The following is a 5,940-nucleotide window of genomic DNA, read 5'->3' on the forward strand; positions in this document are numbered from 1 at the left end:
CGCGGGGCGGGAGCCGGGCGGGGCCGCAGCGCAGCCCGGCAAGGGCGGAGTCCCCCGCGCCACCTGCAGCCCGACGGCCCCGCGGTGGTCCTGCCGACGGGAGCGCCAGCCCCGGTTCCTGATGTCAGCTTGCAGGAGGCATTTGGGACTGTCCAGGCAGCTCGAGTTGGAAGTGGTGGCACCTCGGGTCTGGGACACATCCTGCGCCGTGCGGAATTTCAGCAGGCGGCCGCGCACTGAGGGCCACAGGCCCCTGAACACAAAACCCTTTTCCCTGGGAAACAAAACTCACCAGCCCAGGTCCCTGATGCCAGTTTGCAGGAGACACTACTGCACAAAGTGGGCCAGGCCGTGTTCCCAGGGCTTTCCGAGCCCTCACGTGCCCTCCGACATCCCCGAGGCACCCAGCAATCACAGCACACGGGCAGGGCAGGAGCGGCACTGCCCGTCCGTCACCGGGTTTCTGCTCTTGCGGTGTGGGCTTAAAGCTTGTTAGCAGCACCTCTCGGTACTGCGTGAGGTGCTGCAGCGTTTCAGGTCCGCCAGGGATCGTAGAAGTGTGCTTATGCTGTCATCTGCTTCTTGAGGTGTTGAGTGAAGCACACATTCTCTACAGAAATCTTATGTATACTGTGGGATACCTGCGTTTTATGAAGATGTATTCATGTATAATTTGACTTTACAATTGACTTACATTTTTGTAATTGTCAAAAGATTATGGCACCTCAGAGTCATTACGGTGACTTGCTCTGTGTTTATATGTAGTGGTGAGATGTTAAAATGCAAGTACAGCACTTGGACAGAGTGCTTGTGAATACACTGCAGTGCACTGGCAAGCCCGGCCAAAATGGAGATGGTGGCGATTTTCTGACAATCTGATGCTTGATTTTTTAATTTATTGGCTTTTTTAAATTTAGGCATTTGTACCATGCATCAGAGATCCATGAAAGGTTGTCAGGGATTTGTTGACTAAAACTGGATGGGATTCTCTGTCACATTCACAAAATATCAGTGAGGTCAAGTCTACGTACTAACTGTTTTGCTGAGGATCTGCTGAAGGGCAGAGGGGAACTGTCTTATTTTTTGTCTCTTCTTTTGAAGAGGAATACAAACAAATGTCCCAAAGGCTGTCCAGATAGGAGTGCACAGCAGTGACTCTGCCAGGCATGTGCAGACTGTTGCACGTGCACATGGAACTTGATGGTTCCTTTTGTTCAAGTCCCAGCTTCACTTCCCAGGAATATAGATTTGCTGGCAAAACACTGAACACTTCTATTTACCTCCAAACTATTTGTTGCTTAGTTGCCTTTGGAGGTATTGCTTAAGAGAAAATTCTAATAATTATAGAAATGAAACTGTTTTCCAATACATATGATACAGCAGAGATGATAAACCTGGGGGAGTGTGGAATAACAAGATGTCTAAACTGAGAGGTGTGTTTAACTTTACTGAGCATAGATACAAAAAGTCCATTTAAAACTTTGTTTAACCTACAAAATTCTAGGTAAACACACATAGGCTTTTAAATTTAATTAACCACTCTTGATTTTAGAGTGGTTTTACAGTAGTTTACTAATCTTTTGTGAAGTTGCTTTGTTTTCAATGGAGGTCCTGAGACAAATCTGTGAGACTATCTCTGGATGGCTAGAAAGATAAAGGCTCTTCCCACTTATGGACCTGAAAGGAAAATTATTAATTTTAAATTATTCTGTTTCCTGCTCAGAATGTTAGATCTTTCACAGGTAAGCAGCAAATTCCTATACTCTGGAAAGAGATTTCAAGAACTATCAGGAAGAAATATGGAAGAACAGGTAGCAGTAGTTGGTGGCCCTGCTCTGGGGGACAATCATACTGTTATTAAGTTTTGGGGAAGATACATGTAGTAGCATTCTATGGGAAGAGAGCTGATGGAAGGTCTTGTTCTCTGGTTGTTTGCAAGTCTTAAGCACAGAAACGTGTTTGGGATGGTCTCAGCTTGCTTTGAACTCCCTGCTCATTGCTGCAGAGAAGGTAACTCCCACGAACAGCAAAGCTTTTGGCCGTGGGTGTGGGTGTTAGAGAGCTTGAAAATCAGGATTCGTGGAGGAGGAGATCTGCATTGCCTAGTGACAAATCAGGGCGCTGCAGTCTGTGCTTGGAGCACCTCAGGAAAGAAAACAGTAATTGTGTGACTGCTTTACAAGTGTTGCAGGTGAGAAATGAGATGCTGGGAAGCAGCACTGTGGAAAGAGCCCTGGGGGTCCTGGTCAGTGGCAAGCTGGACACGAGCCAGCAGTGCCCTGGCAGCCAGGAGGGACATCCCTGTCCTGGGGCACCAGGGACAGCACAGCCAGCCAGGAAGGGAGGGAGGGGATTGTCCTGCTCTGCTCTGGGACAGCCTCACCTCGAGCGCTGGGGCAGCTCTGGGCGCCACAACGTGAAGCAGACATTGAGCCATCAGAGAGCGCCCAAAGGAGGCCCCGAGGGTGGGGAGGGCCCTGAGGAGAAGCCATGAGGGGCGACTGAGGGCACTTGGGCTCTTCGGCCTGGAGGAGAGAAGGCTGAGGGGAGACCTCACTGCAGTCACAGCTTCCCTGTGAGGGAACGGGAGGGACAGGCACTGATCTCTGCTCCGGGGTGACAGTGGCAGGACCCGAGGGATTGGCCTGAATTTGCTCAGGGAGGTTTGGGTTATGTATCAGGAAAAGGTTTTTAACCCAGAGGGTGGCTGGGCAGGGCAGTGGTCACAGCAGCAGCCTGACAGAGCCCAGCAAGTGTTTGGCCAATGCCCTCGGGCACAGCTGTGATCCTTGGGGACAGTCCTGTGCAGGGCCAGGAGCTGGACTCAGTGATCCTTGCAAGTCCCCTCCAGTTCAGCTGATTCTGTGATTCTGTGTGTTGGCCCTGAAAATGGGCCAATCTCAATTTTCTGTACTTGTAACAGAACCATTCAACTCCTTACATTTTATATTTACATGTTTTTGTAAAAACAGAAAAAAATTCTGTTCAAAACTATATTCTGAAACAGTTTTTACTAATTTCAAGAAAGGAATTCTAAAACTTTGAGGTGACAATTCAGCAGAATTCTTGCATAATCTATAGAATTCTTGATGTCAGCACCATAGCTCCAGTTTCAGGTAGCTTAAACAAGAAAAATACTGAGCCAAAGTATAATCTGGCTTCAAGTAATTTAAATAATTGCAGGCTTGTGGGGCCTTGCCAGGTCTTGTACTGCAGACATTTAGATCAGTGATGATGAAGAAATAATAAGACAGAGCTGCTGTGATGGAAAGCTCTATATTAGCTTTTAGTCTTTCTGCAAAGCTCCATTAACTGTGACATAAAAGTACATACAGATATTACTTAGTACATCTCCATGAAGTTCACATGCCATTAACTGCAAACTTCAACACATGTGAAAAAAATCTTTCGGTATCTTACTTAAACAAATTTGTCAGTGGACACTGAAATGCTTATTTACCCCTAGGCATTTTACACATCAAGTTGTTTGTAATGTTGAATTGGAGTCTGAAGAAAGTTTAAAGTAACTTTTTTTAGTGAATGCTTACCTTATTTGTGCTGTTTTCTGCCCTTTCTTGAATCCTGATGGTGAATAGCTCTTCTGATCAGTAGCAGTCCTGCCTAGCATCCATCAGCGTTATCCTTGAATTCAGAAATTTGATTAAAGGACTCCCTCTCCTAAAGACTTTGTACTGAAATGTGCATGTTGTAGATTACCTTTGTATGTTTCCTTACCTCTGCTGTAGCAGTGATTTCGAGTGTAAGAGCTGCTTTTATTTCTGGGTAGAAGGAAATAAGCTGGAGCAACTTCCCTACCATGTTTGACTCATTGCAGTAGTTGTCTAAATGAAACATATATTCTTTTTTTCTGTATGTAAGCAAGTAAATCTGAGGGTAAATGTGCATTTGTATGTATGCATATACAAACACACATCAAATATATTTTTACCTAATGGAACAGATTGCTTTAAAAAATAAATTTCTTATAAATGTACAAGTTAAAAATATATATTTTCCCGTGCCATCTACACCTGGAATAAGAGTTTATAGGGAACCTTTTTCTTTTGTTGTTTTTCATTTATTTGACCAAAAAATGTAAAAGCAACTGTAAAGGGCTGTGACTGTCAAGATATATCTCTATAGCCACAATTCTCCAAGCTGCTTATTCAGCTCATTAAATTAGTAGCAAGGCAGCAAAGAAATGTTAATTTGCTATTTGAAGAGATCTAAATATTTAAAGTTTAGTCTTTTTTAATAAATTAGGAAAAAGACATCTGACATTGATCTGATCAGTACAGTTGGATTTTAGAAACAAAGCTATTTTTGGCATCATATTTGTATGGCAATTGATCCAAAACCTTCTGTTCCAAGCATAATTCTCTACACTGGATCCCACAGCAGCACAAATTTTGAATCAGAAATTCTGTACAAATTCAGGCACACAGCACAGTCATATTATGTCAAATTAACCAGGGCATGAGCTGAAGTTTCTCAGCGACAGTGTTATTTGCCAAAAGATAGAAAAAAACCAAAGTCTGTTTTAAAGCAGATCTGTACAAAGGCTGGTTTTAGATGAAAATTTTGAGCTGGGCTCACCACTGAAAAAATAGCTTTACTGGGTGCAACTGTGTGTTTGTGTTCCAATATAATTCCTTGTTTGTATCAGCCTTGTTGTGATGCTGTACAGGGAACTCACTGCGCTGCCTGAAAAAGGACCAGTTTTCAGGGGAAGGAGGGAAAGCTATTAATTTTCTTCCACAGTAGCTTTCAATTCAGCATTAAAAGCACTACTGTCAGATTGCTGGTATTCTTGAAGTTGCTCTTCACCCAGCTCTGCAATTCTGAGATTCTTTATCTGTGTAAGGCAGCCCAGCAGCTCAGTCTGCCTGGTGACAGCGCAGGGATGTCATGGCCACTTTCAGCAAGTCCTTGCTCTTACTCTGCAACCCAGCAGAACAACACAAAGTTCCAAACAAGGCATGATTTGGACTGGAAAAATTACCAGTTTACAAATCTGGAAAAAGCCCCTCATTTTTTGATAGCGTTCTGTTCAAGACAGCCTCACTAGCAAGCACAGACTGTTGCACTAGAAGTCACACACATGCTTTATACAGTACCTTGACAAAGGCTTCACCCTGACAACCTTTCAGTCTGAAGCAAACCTTTTAACCTGACCAGTAGGTTTGTGTGGCTTTGGAAAAATGGAAGCTAACCAGAGCCCCAAAGTTTATAAATGACTTAAAATTATGAAATTCACTTCTGAAGAGAACAGGGTAACACCTTGTTGTCCTCACAAATGAAATATGAAACCCATTCAATTATTCAGTAGCCTTCCTCTGATAACATCAGAAATCTAGATTATCTATGGAAGTATGGCCAAAGATGGTAAACCAAAGAAGAAATTGTAATGATGCATAATATTTCTAACAATTTCCACATTGCTGAAATATGAGAAGAAACAAGGTTTAAACTTTAATGTCAACATTTAATAATTTTAGTTTCTATTTAGAGGTAAGCAAGAAAACAAAAAAAATGTTATTTTGGTGCCATGCTTTTATTTAAATGAAAGGAAAAAACTACACTGTACCACATAAGTAGCAATGACAATATTTTACAGCACAGCATTTGAAAAAATATGGAAGCTATGCTCCATAGAAGTGGACAAGTAAGCACACAATACACTGTACAATTTTCAACAGTGCCCAATAAATCAGAATTAAATAGCTGAATTTGGCTTTAAACAGCCAAATAATAAAAACTAACAGTCATACTAACATTAAAAAAAAAAAATAAAATTCAGTAGCTATTATGACTGTTAGAAGATGAAATTCTGCTCCAAAAACTAAGACGAGAGTTTGGCAATTCAGTCGTAGCAACAATAATAATACCCCTGATGAAAGCACCAGTGTGTTCTGGAAAGGTCAGTGATAAATACTGGCC

Source organism: Zonotrichia albicollis, chromosome 8, assembly GCF_047830755.1.
Source record: "Zonotrichia albicollis isolate bZonAlb1 chromosome 8, bZonAlb1.hap1, whole genome shotgun sequence".
In the NCBI taxonomy this organism is placed as follows: domain Eukaryota; kingdom Metazoa; phylum Chordata; class Aves; order Passeriformes; family Passerellidae; genus Zonotrichia; species Zonotrichia albicollis.